The following is a 15,972-nucleotide window of genomic DNA, read 5'->3' as shown; positions in this document are numbered from 1 at the left end:
TCCGTGACCCCTGAATGGCCCCCACTTCCCTCAGATCCACACCTCGCACCTGTCAGTGCCCCGCCCTGTCCTGTCCAGTCCCAGCGGATCGACCGCGCCCGCCCGGGGCCCCTCCCAACCCCAGCGCCGTCCTCCGCGCGGCTCCCACTTGCTGCCCCCCCTCGCCACCACCCTTGCCCCTCGGCTCCCTGGGTCGTCAGAGGTCCCCCCTCTCCTCCTCCCAAGCCCGCAGTTCCCTCCCCTCCCTTCCCTTCCTCCTCTGCTGCTGAGCGACTCTTCCTGCTCGCTTGCTTTCTCACGCAGGCCGTTAAGGTACGTTTGTCTAGGTAGATTCCCAGTGGGTGGCAATGAACCAAAAGGGCCTTCCTCCTCATTTCACAGAAGAGGAATCCCAGTTGAAAATGAGTGAGGTGCTCTAAGTCACAGGTCTGTTGAGGGGTGTCTCTTACTTCCCAGGATCACACTTTCGGATTCAAAAGGAACTGTTGCTTTTACGGAGCCGAGCCTAAAAGTACTGGCTCCTCCTCAGGCTCCACTGTTTGCATCGATGCCATAAATATTTATTCAGTAAAATTCCTGCTCCTTGGATTTGAAAGTCTAGTGGTGGAAGCAGGTCATAACAAGGAAACAGATAAATGAGCAAGGTAATTTGAGATAGTACTATGAACAAAATAAAATACAATGTGTGGAGGGAGGCTGTCTTAGATTGGGTGGTTAGTAAAGCTTTGAAGAAATGGCATTTGCTCTTAGCACTGAATGGGAAGGTGGAGGGAGAGGGACAAAGTCAAGGGGAAAAGGCCCTAACATGGAATGTTTGTCATGTTCCAGGAATAGAAACACAAGACAAAAATTTCCTACCCATTTCCTCTGTAAAATAGGCATGGAAGATTAGTATGGAGTTGTTAAAATAATGTGTGTAATGCCAGCTACAGGGTTAGTGTTCAATGTTACATTAAAGTCATCCACTATTATTATCGTTTCTTTGTGGAAGGTCACTGTGCTAAGGCAGAGAGAAGGCTCTGTGAAAATAAACAGTTCCATCCTCTTCAGAAGTTGCCGAATGAGTGACCCAAAACTGCTTTCAATTTAAAAGATAGAAATTATTTCAGAGTGAGGTGGTAAGGGAAATCTTGCTCCCCAGTGAATCTGAGCTGGGTGAGTGGATGGGGGGATTTAATAGGTAGACAGTGCTGTACTTGGAAAGAAATTTAGTAGCTCGTACATATTTATTACTAAGAAAGAAAGAATGAAAATAAATGAATTAAGCATTCAACTCATACAGTTAGAAAAAAGACATCAAAATAACCCATGGAAAACAGAGGAAGGGATTAAGTAAAGAAAAAGAACATAAATGAAAGGATCAGAGAACTTAAGAAACAGAACTAACAAAAAAATGAAAAGGTCTGGACAAGTACAAGTTACGAAACACTAGAGAACTAGGTGCATAGAGAGTCCTTCTAATCTCCAAAGCTGGGAACATTTGAGGGTTTAGCTGCAAAAGAAACCTGAAAGAAAATCCTGGGGATATTTGGCTTAGAAAGAAAACAAACAAAATAGCGGAGGAATCATCCCATCATTGGGGAGGAAAAGCTGAGTGTTGTGGTCACATCACCAGGCCCCACAAAATGCCAACTAACTGCAGGTTTGCTAAAGTTTGTGGATTATGAATGAGGAATGAATAAGTAACTGTCAAACTGAGAAATCTCCTGGCAGCTGGGCTTAGCACAGTCATTTGGCCATGCACACACATTTGTATGGGCTGGTTCTTCACCCTTGAACTTGCCCCAGTGGTAAAGACACTGAGCTCAAATAATACATTAATACAACAGAAAGTGTGAGTCAAAAAGAGATTTAAAAATGCTTGTATGTTGGGGCTTGCCCTCTAGGACTCCTGAAGAGGCCAGATCCAAAGAAGTCTGAGAGAAGACCATGTGGAGAGAGGGCCAGCGATCTGAGTCGGTCCAGCCATTGCAGCTGAGCTGCCAGTTGTAGCCACAGGACTGAACCCAGGGGTAGGTGGATTAGAGAGTGGAGAAAGAATTTCTCCCTGAGCTACTAGAAAAATAGAACTGTCATTACCTGAGATTGGAAAAACTGTAGGAGAAACAGGTTTGGGGAGAATATCAGTGTTGTTTTGGGTAAGTTAAGTTGGAGATGCCTTTGGGACATCCACAGGAATTGATAAGGAAGCAGTTAGATGTACAAATTTTGACTACATAGTAGAGGTCCAGGCTGGAGATATAAAATCTGGGAAGTTGTTGATATATTTAAATTCATGAGCTAGTACAAAGTCACTTAGGGAGTGAGTTTAGACTAGAGGAGAAGAGGTCTGAAATCTGAGTTCTGGGGTTCGCCAGCATTTTGGGATGAGGAGGAAACACTGAAGGAGCCTGAGAGGAGAGGCAAGTTACTTAGGAAGAAAACAGGTGAGTGCAGTATCTTGGAAGTCGATGGAATGTGTTTCAAGAAGGAGGGAGTGATTAAATGAGTCAGATTCTGCTGATAGGACTGAGAACTGACTGAAATTATTTCTAAGTGTTAAAAAAAAGAGATTGTTTTTCATTTACAATGTGTAAATGAAAATATCAGAGGATAGTTTTGCCAAGAATCCCATAGCTATTCAACAACTGAATTAGTAATTTCAAAAAATGTTAGGTGAAATATAGAAAATGCTTTCTCTGAGAGGGAATTCTGGGAGTAGAATTCAAACTGTCCAGAACAAGGATGTTAGAGAAAAAAGAAAGAGAAGATCTAGACAAAAGTAGGGGAAGAGAACAGAGGAGGCACAAAGAAATGAAAATAAAGGGCTCTGTTTAACAGCCCTTGAAAGAGCCATATGAAAAGATGTTCAATCATACTTATGACAGAGGAAATGCAAATTAAAACTATAGTGAGATACTATTTCTCAACTATTATATTGGCAAAAATCTAAGTTTGACAACATAATGTGTTGACAAGGTAGTGAGGAAACAGGCATTCATATTTTGCTAGTGGGAATACAAAAATGGTACAATCCATGGAGAGAGAGATTTGGCAATATATAGCAAAATTTCATATACGTGCACTTGTCAATCCAGAAATTCCATTTCTAAGAATCTAACCTAAAGATACACTAGCAAAAATACAAAAAGATATATACATAGGGTTGTTCAATGAACACTATTTGTAATAGCAAAAGAGTGGAAACAATCCCAAAGTCCATCAGAATGGTCAAATAAACGAGGATCCACTCACATATTGGTATACTACGCAGCTGTAAAAGCAAATGAGAAATATCTCTATAGAGTGCTATGGCATGATTGCCAGTGAAAAAAAGGCAAGGAGGCAAAGCTGAAGGTTATATACTACCACTTAACCAGAAGGGGGAGGAAGATATGAATATATCTTTATGTTTTAGAAAAATAGAAGGATAAAATAGAAACAAAGTTTTTAAAAAAATAAAACAAATTAAAATTTTTGTTTTATTTAAACAAACAAAAACTGATTACCTCTAGGGGAAGGAAGGAATGGGGCAGAAGGAAGGAATGGGGCAGAAGGGCAGAAGGAATGGGGCAGATGGAGGTCAGACTTCTCTGACTGTACTTTGGTTTATATGAGTGACTTTGTTAAGTATGTAGCAAGACTTAATCTTTTTTAATGTTTCCAAAAGCAAGCCTTAAAAGTTAAAGGCAGTTTAAAAAAAAAAAAAAAAAGTTAAAGGCAAAATGAAACAAATGGACATGGCTGTGTAATGACTTGGTTCTGTCTATTTTTTTTTTTTTTTTTAATAGTTGAAACAGAAGGAAGGGTCCATGCAAATGCTCCAGTTTTTTTTTTTTAATTTTATTTATTTATTTTTGGCTGTGTTGGGTCTTCGTTTCTGTGGGAGGGCTTTCTCCAGTTGCGGCAAGCGGGGGCCACTCCTCATCGCGGTGCGCGGGCCTCTTACTATCGTGGCCTCTCTTGTTGTGGAGCACAGGCTCCAGACGCGCAGGCTCAGTAATTGTGGCTTACGGGCCCAGTTGCTCTGCGGCATGTGGGATCCTCCCAGACCAGGGCTCGAACCTGTGTTCCTTGCATTGGCAGGCAGACTCTCAACCACTGCGCCACCAGGGAAGCCCAGTTCTGTCTATTTTTATAAATTGCTACTGCTCTTTGAATAGCTTGCAGAAATCTGAGTTGCTTCCTTTGCTACTGAGGTAACGCATGTTCTGAAGTTTTATCTTGGAATTTTCTATACCATCTCACATAGCTCACTCTGGCGTTCCTGCCGGGTGACAAATACTGTAACTTGGCCATAGAACATACTTCCTCACCATTTTGTCCTAGCCTGAGGCATTGCTTGTCCTTTGAGACAAAACTACTCCTGTCAGAGCACTGACTTCCCTCCAGAGAGGAGACACTGTGTTATTCCCATAATAACACCTCGTCGGTTCTGAAGTTGTGGTCCATCCAGGGCATTTCTGTCCCAGGACCCAGGGATAGGGTAATCATATGCCCCTGAGGGTAGTCCTCCTCCTTGAAATTCAAGAGTTTTCTGGGTCACAGGATTTGGAGTTGCACACAGCTAAATTTGACTCTCACAAGCTGAGGGACCTTGAGCAAAATAATTAACCTCTCTTAGCTTCAGTTGCCTCATTTATGAAATAGGGGGAGGGTGATATTAATCCTATGGGGTCGTTGTGAGATTTAAATAGGATCGTGTATGTAAAATGCCAGGCATATGCTAGGTGCTGCTTCTCTTCTCCTTGCTCTGCTTCCCTCCTCTTCTTTCCCACCTTCTTTTCATTCAATCTTCCCTCCACCCTTTTCTTCATTAAACAAAATAAATTAGACTAGGAAACTTTTAAGGTTCTTCTCAAACTCTGAGGTCCTTAGAAGTATTGATGAAGTGCAATGCATTCAGATGGGGAGGCTTGGCCGCTAGAATTAGAAATTCAAAGATAAATGTAGTAGAAATGTGGGTGTAGAGGTCAATGGTGATTTTAAGTGAAGAGGCGTTTAGGGGTTAAAAGCACAGAGGAATGGGTTTCTTGGTGGAAATACTTTAGTCCCAATAATATTATAAATTGTGCAGATTTGTCCAAGGGAAGAGAGAAGTAGGGAAATAAGGGAAGGACAGAAGGAAAGAGAAAAATTGGAAAGAAAGGAGGAGGTTAAAATTTAAAAGCCAGATAACAACAAGTGTGGGTGAAAATATGGAGAAATCTGAGTTTTCATGCACTGCTGTTGGAAATATAAAATGATTCAGTCACTTTGGAAAACAGCCTGATAATTCTCAAACAATTAAACATAGAGTTATCATATAACCCAATTTCACTCCTAGGTATACACTCAAGAAAATGGAAAACATATGTCCACACAAAAACTTGTACATGAATGTTCATAGCAGCATTGTTCATAATAGCCAAAAGGTGGAAGCATTTCAAATGTCCGTTGATGGATGAATGGATAAATGAAATGTAATATATTCATACAATGAAACTTTATTTGGCCATAAAAAGGAATAAAGTACTGATACATGCTGTAACATGGATGAATCTTGAAAACACTATGCTAAGTGAAAGAAGCCACATATTATATAGTTCCATTTATATGTAAGTCCAGAGTGGGGAAATCTATAGAGACAGAAAGTAGATTAGTAGTGTTTGGGGCTGGGGAATATGGGGAACAAGGAGGATAGGGTGGTAATAACTAAAGGGTACAGAGTTTCTTTTTGAGGTACGAAAATGTTCTAAAATGGACTGTAGTGATGGTTGCACACCTTTGTGAATATATTAAAAACCACTGAAGTGTACACTTTAAATGAGTGAATTGTATGATGTGTGAAATATATCTCAATAGCCATTTAAAAAAATCAATATAATTTACCATATTATCAAATTAAAAAGAAAAACCATATGATTATCTCAATAGAGGCAAAAAATCATTTTATAAAGTTCAACACCGATTTATGATTAAAAACTCAGAAAACTAGGAATAGATGGGAACCATCTCAATCTGATAAAGGGCATTTATAAAAAACCTAAGCTAACATCACAGTTAATGGTGAATGTATTCTCCCAAATGTGGGGAACAAGACCAAGATATCTGCTCTCATCGTGTCTCTTTAACAGTGTTCTGGAGCTCCTAGACAGTGCAGTAAAGCAAGGAAGATTGAAAAGGAAGAAACAAAACTGTCTTATTCACAAATGAGCATGTATATAAAAAGTCATAAGGAATCTACAAAAAAGCTACTAGAACTAATGTGTTCTGGATTCAAAGTCAAATACAAAGCAACATTGGTATCTCTACACACTAGAAACAGACAATTGCAAATAAAAAGTTTTTAAGATGCCATTTGTAATAACATCAAAAAATATTTGGGGGTAAATCTAACAAATTGAATACAAGAACTGAATATTGAAAACTCATTTTGGAGAAAAATTATAGAAGATCTAAATAAATGGAAAGACATACTATGTTTATGCATCAAAACACTCAGTTTGGTTACAATCTCAGTTCTCTCCAAATCATCTATAGATCCAACATAGTCTCAATCACAATCTCAGCAGGTTTTTTTAAAAATAAAAATTAACAAGCTGATTTTAAAGTTTGTAGAAATTAAAAGAACCTAGATTAGCCAATACAATTTTGAGAAAGAACAAAAATGGAGAACTTTACCTGATTTCAAGACTTACTATAAGGCTGCAGTATTTAAGACAGTGTGGTGTTGATGTAAAGATAGGTATATGGATCAATGGAACAGAATAGAGTCCAGAAATAGACTCATACATAGGGTCAATTCATTTTTGACAAAGGAGAAAAAGATAGTCTTTTTAACAATGTTGCTGGAATAATAGGATATCCATGTGGAAAAACATAAACTCAATTCTTACCTCATGCCATATGCCATAATTAACTCAGAATGGATCATAGACCTCCATGTAAAAGTTTAAAATGATAAAACTTCTACAAGAAACCTAAGAGAAAATCTTTGTGACTTTTGTTTAGGCAAAGATTTCTTAGATGGGACACAAAAAGCATGAACCATAAAAGAAAAACATTATAAACTGGAGTTTAACCAAAATTAAAAACTTATGCTCTTTGAAAAACAATGTTTAGAGAATGTAAAGGCAAAACATACACTAGGAGAAAATCTTTGCAAAATATATATCTAATAAAAGGCTTGTATCTAAGATATGTAAAGACCTCTTACAAATCAATAATAACAAAACACACAACCTAATAACAAAATGGGCAAAAAATTTGAACAAATACTTCATCAAAGAAGCTATATGGGGCTTCCCTGGTGGCGCAGTGGTTAAGAATCTGCCTGCCAATGCAGGGGACACGGGTTTGAGCCCTGGTCTGGGAAGATCCCACATGCCGCGGAGCAACTAAGCCCGTGAGGCACAACTACTGAGCCTGCGCGTCTAGAGCCTGTGCTCCGCAACAAGAGAAGCCAGGACAAAGAGAGGCCCGCGCACCGCAATGAAGAGTAGCCCCCGCTTGCCACAACTAGAGAAAGCCCGCGCACAGAAATGAAAACCCAACACAGCCATAAATAAATTAATTAATTAATTAAAAAAAAAAAAAAAGCTATATGATTGAAAAACAGGCATATGAAAAGATGCTTAATATCACTGGTCATCAGGAAAATGTAAAATAAAACCATAATGAGATACCAGTGTATTCCACCAGAACAGCTAAAATTTTAAAAACCAGGTCACACCAAGTATTGAAGAGGATTTGGGATAACTACAACTCTCATACATTGCTGATGTGAATACAAAATGGTACAACCACCCTGGAAAAGTTTGGCAGTTTCTTGTAAAGTTAAATGCACACCTACCAAAAAAACCAAGCAGTCTCTCTCCTAGGCATTTACTCAAGAGAAAGGTAAACATATTTCCAGCATTAATCTGCCGGGGTGCCGTAACAAAATACCATAGACTGAGCAGCTTAAATATTTATTTTCTTACAGCTCTGAAGGCTGGAATTCCAAGATCTAGGTGTCATTAGGATTGGTGTCTGGTGAGAGCTCTCTTCCTGGGCTGCAGATGGCCACTTTCTCACTGCATCCTCACATGGCCTCTTTTCTGTGTGTGCATGCCATCATAACGGATGTGACATGTTGATTTTTTTTACTTTTCTGTTTCATTTGAAAAAAATTTTAATGAGCATATATAATTTTTACCCCCAAAAAATCACCTTAAAAAAAACCCCAACAAATCCCATCTAATACATCACCTCAAAAAAAAAAAAAAGGCTTCCCTGGTGGCGCAGTGGTTGAGAATCTGCCTGCTAATGCAGGGGACACGGGTTCGAGCCGTGGTCTGGGAAGATCCCACATGCCGTGGAGCAACTAGGCCCGTGAGCCACAACTACTGAGCCTGCGCGTCTGGAGCCTGTGCTCCACAACAGAGGCCATGATAGTGAGAGGCCCGCGCACCGCGATGAAGAGTGGCCCCTGCTTGCCGCAACTAGAGAAAGCCCTCGCACAGAAACGAAGACCCAACACAGCCAAAAATTAAAAAAAAAAAAAAAAAAAAAAAAAATCCCTGTGGCACAGTGGTTAAGAATCCTCCTGCCAATGCAGGGGACATGGGTTCGAGCCCTGGTCCGGGAAGATCCCACATGCCACGGAGCAACTAAGCCCGTGAGCCACAACTACTGAGCCTGTGCTCTAGAGCCCGTGAACCACAACTACTGAAGCCTGCGCGCCTAGAGCCCATGCTCCACAGTAAGAGAAGCCACCGCAATGAGAAGCCTGCACACCGCAACCAAGAGTAGCCCCCGCTTGCCGCAGCTAGAGAAACAGAGAAAGCCTGCGCACAGCAACAAAGACCCAACGCAGCCAAAAATAAATAAATAAATAAATTTATTTAAAAAAAAAAGACAGTGGATTTTCTTCAGCTTTTTAAAACTTTATTGAAGTATAATTGATGACATCACGCTTTTATTATTCATGAATTAGATTCATTTTAATCCAATTAGCATTTACTGATGTTCTAGGAATGTAGCAGCAGTGAACGCAGCAAAACCTCTATACTCAAGGAGTTTTCCTTCCAGTATGTGGAAGGGAAAGAGGATAGTAATGAGTACTGTGAAAAAAATAAAGAATAATAATAATAAAGCAAAGGAAAATTTAAATCTGCAGGGAATTCTTTTAAATATCACTATCTCTTCAGTGAATATTTGCAATATCTGCCTCATCAAATACTCTCTACAACAGAATGAAGTGTCAGAGAATGAAGTGCAAAGTAGAAGAGCTGGGTCCTAGTCCTGCCTCAGTCACTCATTAGCTCTGTAAACTTCGGCAAGTACTTGACCTTTCTGCGCCTCACTCTCAACAGTAAAATGGAGATCACGCCTGTCACAGAGAGGTGGTGAGGCTCTTACTTAGGATCTTAGTGATGTGGGCACGTTTTATCATTATGTAAACAAAGGCTCTGTCTCCAAATTATCTCTTTAGGCAAAGCTTGTGATTTGAAATTGAAATTCTCTTTATTCCCTACCACCCCCATTTTCGAATCAAGGTTTTAAAGATTGCTATTAAAAGACAAACGTCTTTTAAGATAGCACATTAAGATACTATCACCTAAAATATATTTATTATAAAACATATTTATTAAAAAATAACTTTTTAAAAGTTAGTTATTCAAGTTAGTCTAAGCAGCAGAACTGTGATGCCTCAGGGCACAGTGAGATTGGGGTTTGGATATGGTGGGAAGTCCTTCAAGAACAACCTGGTTCCTGGCTCTTGGTGCTTTTAAAGAAAACCCCTAGACAGAAAGGTGAGTGGAAGGACCCTCAAGAGAAACCCTGACCATCTTTGCAGTTTTGCCTTGGGCTTGTGGTTCACTTGTCTGGAGAACAACGCAGAATAGGTGGATAAGCAGGTGACGACTATCTCTCAGCAAGCACTAATTGTTGAGCTAAAAAGACACGAGATTAACTCTGTCAGAATCGAATCTGTCCTAAACATCTCACAAATTTCCTCCAGGAAAGGCCCACAGTGATGAATGGAGCTCTGCAGTGGGGTAAGAAATTATCACAGGTCAGGTGGAGAATTCTAAGCTGCTCTGAAGATCCTGTGCCCAGACTAAGCCAAATTGAGGGATGGGAGAGTGGTGATGAGGAGGAAAGTTGTAAAGCAACTGATGATGGGAACCTGAGATAGGGGAAACCTGTAATGCCTGAGGCCCCAAATCCCCGCTGTGGATGAAGGCTGCCCCTCAGTCATGTGTTGCAGTTCCTGAGATGCACAGAAGGAGGCGCCATTCCTGAATTATTCCTCCTGCTCCAACCCCCCAGTAATGAAGCTTCTAGTGATAGGACTTATCACTTATATTTCATTTTACAGTTTTGTGAGCACTTTCTCATTTGGTCCTTATAACTAGATGATAATTAGAGGCTGGTTCTATTATCCCCATTTTACAGATGGAAAACTGAGAGTCAGCCATTTTAAGTGAATATTCAATGTCAGACAATTAGGAGGCAGAGTTAGTCTTTCAACTCCTGAGCCAGTGCCCTTCCCACTCTGCTGTCTAGAGTAAAGCAGGATTGTCAAATACAACTGAGAAATGGAGTTGTATTTTTTTTTATTCTTTTTTTTTTAAATTAATTAATTTATTTTTTTATTTTTGGCTGTGTCGGGTCTTCGTTGCTCTGTGCGGGCTTTCTCTAGTCATGGCGAGCAGGGGCTACTCTTCGTTGTGGTGCGCGGGCTTCTCATTGTGGTGGCTTCTCTTGTTGTGGAGCACAGGCTCTAGGCACACAGGCTTCAGTAGTTGTGGCACGTGGGCGCAGTAGTTGTGGCTCACGGGGTCTAGAGCGCAGGCTCAGTAGTTGTGGCGCACGGGCTTAGTTGCTGTATGGCATGTGGGCAAATGGATTGTCAAATACAAGAGCTCCTGACCAAGGGAAAGAAGACCCACTCCAGTAGCCAACCTATGCAGAGAATGGCTTTGGGAACAGTGCTGCTCTTAGGAGAGTTGGAGGTCAAGTTGAGCTCACCCCCAGGTTTCAAACATACACTTAAATTTAGCTTTGTTTGTTCATTCTGTGGTCAGGGCCATGAGTTGAGCTTGGTCAAGGGGAAGGAAGGGTATAAGCAGAAGTGGGTTGGGCACCTGCCACTTTTCCGGCTCAGTGCCTCTCTTCTGTGGACATGAAGACACCCAAAGTAACCCCTCGGTGGCTACCACTTGGGAAGCCTCTAAAATGATTACTCTTGACAAAGGCTGAAAAGGCCTGGTATATTGTCAGAGATCTAGGATGCCTAGGCAGCCTCTGCTTGCGAGGAACCTAGTGTAGAGACACAAGAGTCTCTGAAACAGTGTAAAAGTTTGGCCAGAGAATGTTTTCCCACATCAGTGTATTAGTTCGCAATTGTTACCATAATGCTCTGTAACAACAACACTCATATCTTAGTGACACACAACCAGAAACATTTGTTTTCTTGCTCACAAGTCTACAGGTTGGCTTGGCCCCCTCTGGGTTGAGGCTGCTGCCTGGTCTTCATCATTCCAGGCCCAGTGGCTAACAAGGTCATGGCTGGTGAATGGCATAAGCACAAAAGAGCAAGCCAAACCTCACAAGCACCTTTAAAGCCTCTGCTTGTGTCACAGTGTCACTAATACTGCACTGGCCAGAGCAAGTCATGGATGCCAAACAGGGGCATGTACTCTAGCCTAGCGCAAAGTCCTTTAGCAAAGGACGTGGATGTAAAATTCTAAAACATGGAGGGAATGAAGCATTGGGAGCAATGACCCAATGTTACCACAATTAGTAATCTGGCAATAAACATTATTATGAATAATACATAAAAAGTAATAAAACAATAGGTAACATCTATTGAGTCTTATTAAGTGTTGGGCACTTTTGTTAAGTACCTTGCATGTATTAACTCATTTAATCCTCACAACAACCCTATGAGGTAGATACTAATACGATCTGTATTTTACAGACGAAACAACCAAGGCATAGTGGGGTTAAGGAAGAATTAAGATCACACAGTAAACGGCGGAGGAGGGCAGTGACAATTATGTTAGAAAGGGACACTGTCCATTTCCTCTCTCCCTTTTGTGTCTCTCCTACTCTTCCCTGCCCCTCCCCAGCCCTGTCCCTCCCTTTGTGCGCCTTGTCTTGGGAAATGACATCTGGTCACCCAGACCAGAACCCTTAGTGTCATCCTTGGACCCCTCTCACTTGCTCCCTGCCCCGTGTGTCAGCCATTAGGTTCTACTGTCTGTACCTTCTTAACTCCTCCCGATCTGCTCCCTCCTCTTCATCCTCTGCCATTGCTTCCACTCACAGCCCTGCCACTTCTTTCCCAAGGGATGCCCTGCTTTTAGTCCTGCACCCTGAGTTTGCTGCCAGAGGGATTTTTGCAAAATGCAGATCTGGCCAGGTCATTCTCCTGCTTAAAAAGTGTCTGTATTCCCTGGAGCTTTTAGGATAAAGTTAGCCTAGTATTCCAGGCCTTTCATTTTCTGACACTCTGCCACACTTCAGACTAGCTTCCCACACTACCTGCAGTCCCGTGAAGTTTCATGACCTTTTGCCTTTGCATATGCTGCACCCTCTGCCTGGATCCTCTGCTCCCCTTCTTCACCTCATCAACTCCTATGTATCTAGAGTCTTACCTTTTGGGAAGCCTTCTCCAGTCTATTCCCTATGCTGATTAGACATCTTTTCTCTGTGCCTCCAGTAGACCCTTCCTTAGCATGTGGCATTTACCAGGCTACACTTCAATATTAGATTCCACTGTCTGCTTCTCCATCATTAGTTTTTCTCAGAATATAATTCGTGGACCCCCTGCTTCAGAATCACCTGGGAAGTTTGTTGAAAATTCAGGTTCCTGGGACCTGTCTCGGTCCCACCAACTCAAAATCTTCACAGGATAGAGCCCAGGAGTCTGCATTTAGAAATTTCCTGAGAAGATTCTGACTTGTGCCAGGATCCTGACCACACTAGACAAAACAGCGGCCATGCTTTCTTGTACTTCTAGCATCTAGCATAGTGCCTGGCACAAAGTAGGCACACAATGAATGTGTTCCTAATGAATGAGTGAAATGGGCAGCACTGGTCAAGGCCACACAAATATAAAGCGAATATTCGGCTACTGCGATTCCAGATACCAGCAGATGGCGCTGTGACGACATATATGCTTTTACGCCGGGGGAGGGGAGGAGGAAGATGGGAAATTTTGTTTTACGGGAATTCAACACTAGACTGCTGAGTAATTGAATTTATTTTTTCCTACCCAGTTTGTCTACCATTGTCCCACTTGCATGAATAAATTGCTTTCTGAAGGCATGAAGACTTAGACAAGAAAAACAAGTGGAAAGAGGCTGGTCACAGAAAGCTGAGCAGGTAATGAAAGAGAAGGGAAAGATATTCTAATTACCCCTATTCCATCCTCCTGATGGAAAGCTGCTCCCAGCGAGCGCTAAATGTTGTGAAATTACCCAAAGCATTCAAAAGAATAAGCCATTTCAGTAAGAGGGTGGAGCCATCCTGTAATTCTGTTAGTCATCCACGTTTCCTTTACAGACTGTCAAATGCCTATGTGACTAACCTTTTAAAGTCGTTTCCTTTGCAATGCAAAGTCTGAAAGCCTGAATCTTCCTCCTGGGCTGAATACTTGATTCTCCCGAGGTGTTGGAAGTGAGCCTCACAGTCTAGAAGCCAGGGGCCCCATAGCCCACTCTTGCTCCCCCTTCCAGCCTCCCCTCTCGACCCCCAGGGGCATCCACGTGCACAGAACTGATAGGGCTGGCGTGGGGCCCTGGGAAGACTATCAGGCAGGGCCAGAGCTAGAGGCTGAGCTGTTTTCCTCCCAGCACGGAGCTTTCTGCCGGGGGCTCTCGGCAGGGAGGGGGGCGGGGTAGGGGCTTCCCAGCGCTCTGCAAAGGGAGGGGAGCAGTAGACACAATGATAGACGCAAAGACGGAGAAGCAAAACCCCTGCCCTCAGCGCAGTCTCAGTCTTATTAGGAAGGCACAATTTAAAGGCATCACAGTAATTTTGACACGGTGGAAAGAACTTTCAAGTTCTGAGCGACCCAGCATAAACTAGATGGAAGTGCTTAAAAGGAATGAGAGGAGATACAGTTTCCCTTTCTCTTTCTTTTTACTCCTTGAACTGTCAAGTTCAAAACTCATTAGGTGGGGAGCCAAGCAAGTTGGGACTTCCTGGCCGGCTCCTGGTCACAGCAGCAGGTGGGAGCATCCTCCCAGATCCCCCCATGGGTTTGGTTGTCCTCATGATGAGGGGTAGGCCCACAGCCACCTTTGGATGGGGCCAGTGGCCGGGAGGTTGGAGAGCACCAAGAAGGAGAGTGTCAGGTGGCAGATGTTCTTGTCTTTGTCCAGTGTCCTCCCAAAGCGGGAGGAAGGGCATGTCTGGGCCCAAGGGAGCTGTCCCCTGGAAGCAGGAGAGCCAAGTCTGCCCCAGCTGTGGACAGCACCGATGGTCTCTGGCCAGAGTGAGCCCTGGGCCTCAGGGAACATGTTTTACAGATTCTGGGCAGCCTGAGTGGTAAATGCAGCAGCACTACCAGTAATCTTTCTCTCCAGAAAGTCCAGGGCCTTGCCCTGGTGGCTAAGTTGAGAGTAAGCAGCTGGGGGCAGGTTCCAGGGGCCGCACAACACAACACGTGATGCATCAAGGGAGGCAGATCTGGCTCATGTTGTCCTGGGAGGGCTGCCTGGAGGAGGGCAGGAGGCCAGCCAGCCAGAGGCCCTATCCACACTGGCCAACGATGCCAGGACTCAGCCTCAGGAGGGCCGTGGACCAGTGAGGGGCTGACGTTGACTCTCTCTGCTCATAGCAGGGAGAGCACACCCTCCATATCAGAGAGAGGAAGATAATCTTCCTCCTAATCAACAGGGAATTGTGGAGAGCAATGCTTCCTCCTGGAAGGGATCCTACCCTTGGAAGGTTGGGAGGGAGGAGCTCCCCTTCTATTCCACAGGCAGTCTAGAGAGGGTGGCCCTGCTGGATGTGGGAGCCTTTGGAGAAATCTCCTTCCCTTAAGCCAGGGGAGGGTTAGGAGCAGGTGCTGCAGGGGAAGAACTTTGACCAGATTCTTCCTGTACTGGAGGCTGTAGAAGAGAAACTCACCACTCTGTCAAAGCTGCCCTGGGCTGGGTCCCCAGCTGGGATAAGGGTCAGCCACTGGCTGCCCAGAGGATTGGGTTCTGTCTGGGAGAGCTGGGTTTAAGGGATGGGGTCACAGGAGCCTGTTCCCCAGTGGCTGTTACTATTGTGATCCTAGGGCTGGTTCTTAGATGGTTGAGTAGCTCAGAACTGGTACCACCATCTGCCACATTGTTTAAACCAGAGAGCTAGACATGATCTTTGATTCAGACCTTCCCTTTCATATCAAATCTATTAGCAAGTCCTATCATTTCTACTTCTTAATCTGTACTATGACCACTTCCCTCTCTCTCCACTGCCACCACAATAATCCAAACCATTGTCATCTGCTGCCCAGACCATGGGAGGAGTCTCTTTGTTGGTCTCCTCACTTCCTCTTTCAGCAACCTCCTGCCCCCAGTCCGTAGACCCTCCCTGTGATTCTTGGGCGCCCTGGTCATTTCCTTCAGAGCATCCGTCACAAGTTGCACGCTTATCTTGTCATGCACTTTATTGTCTGTCTCCCCCACTAGATGCAGCACCAGGGGGCAGGGAATCTTGTCTGTTAAATGCATCCTTGTATCCTTTCTGCCTCGCACAATGCCTGGCACAGAGTGAATAGTTTTAAAATGAATGACATTAGGTCAAATAGTTTAGATTTTAGTCAATAAACAATGAGGAGCTATCACACAGTTCAGAAAAAGGACCGATAAAACATAAGGACGTGTTGGGGGAATAATGGAGGCAGCTGGATGGACATTAACTTGAACCCTCTTACTAACATGTTTCCTGTTGATGAGGCCTAGTGTGGTGTCAAGATAGAATTCTAGACAGTTTAAAGGAGAGTTCTTTTTTCCCCCAGTT

At 43.1% G+C, this 15,972-nt stretch overlaps 1 protein-coding gene across 1 annotated transcript in view; it reads left to right on the top strand.

Annotated features, from left to right (window-relative positions):
• The first annotated feature begins 75 nt into the window (after positions 1-75).
• Positions 76-15,972, top strand: part of RCL1 (RNA terminal phosphate cyclase like 1) — an 84,986-nt gene continuing 69,089 nt past the window's right edge. The window contains exon 1 of the mRNA XM_082404441.1: positions 76-312. The gene's annotated coding sequence lies outside the window, so the exon portion shown is untranslated. The remainder of the gene's footprint in view (positions 313-15,972) is intronic.

Source organism: Balaenoptera borealis (genome assembly GCF_965194805.1).
Source record: "Balaenoptera borealis genome assembly, chromosome: 8".
In the NCBI taxonomy this organism is placed as follows: domain Eukaryota; kingdom Metazoa; phylum Chordata; class Mammalia; order Artiodactyla; family Balaenopteridae; genus Balaenoptera; species Balaenoptera borealis.
Note: the sequence above shows the minus strand (reverse complement) of the source record. Positions and strands in the feature narration are given on the sequence as shown.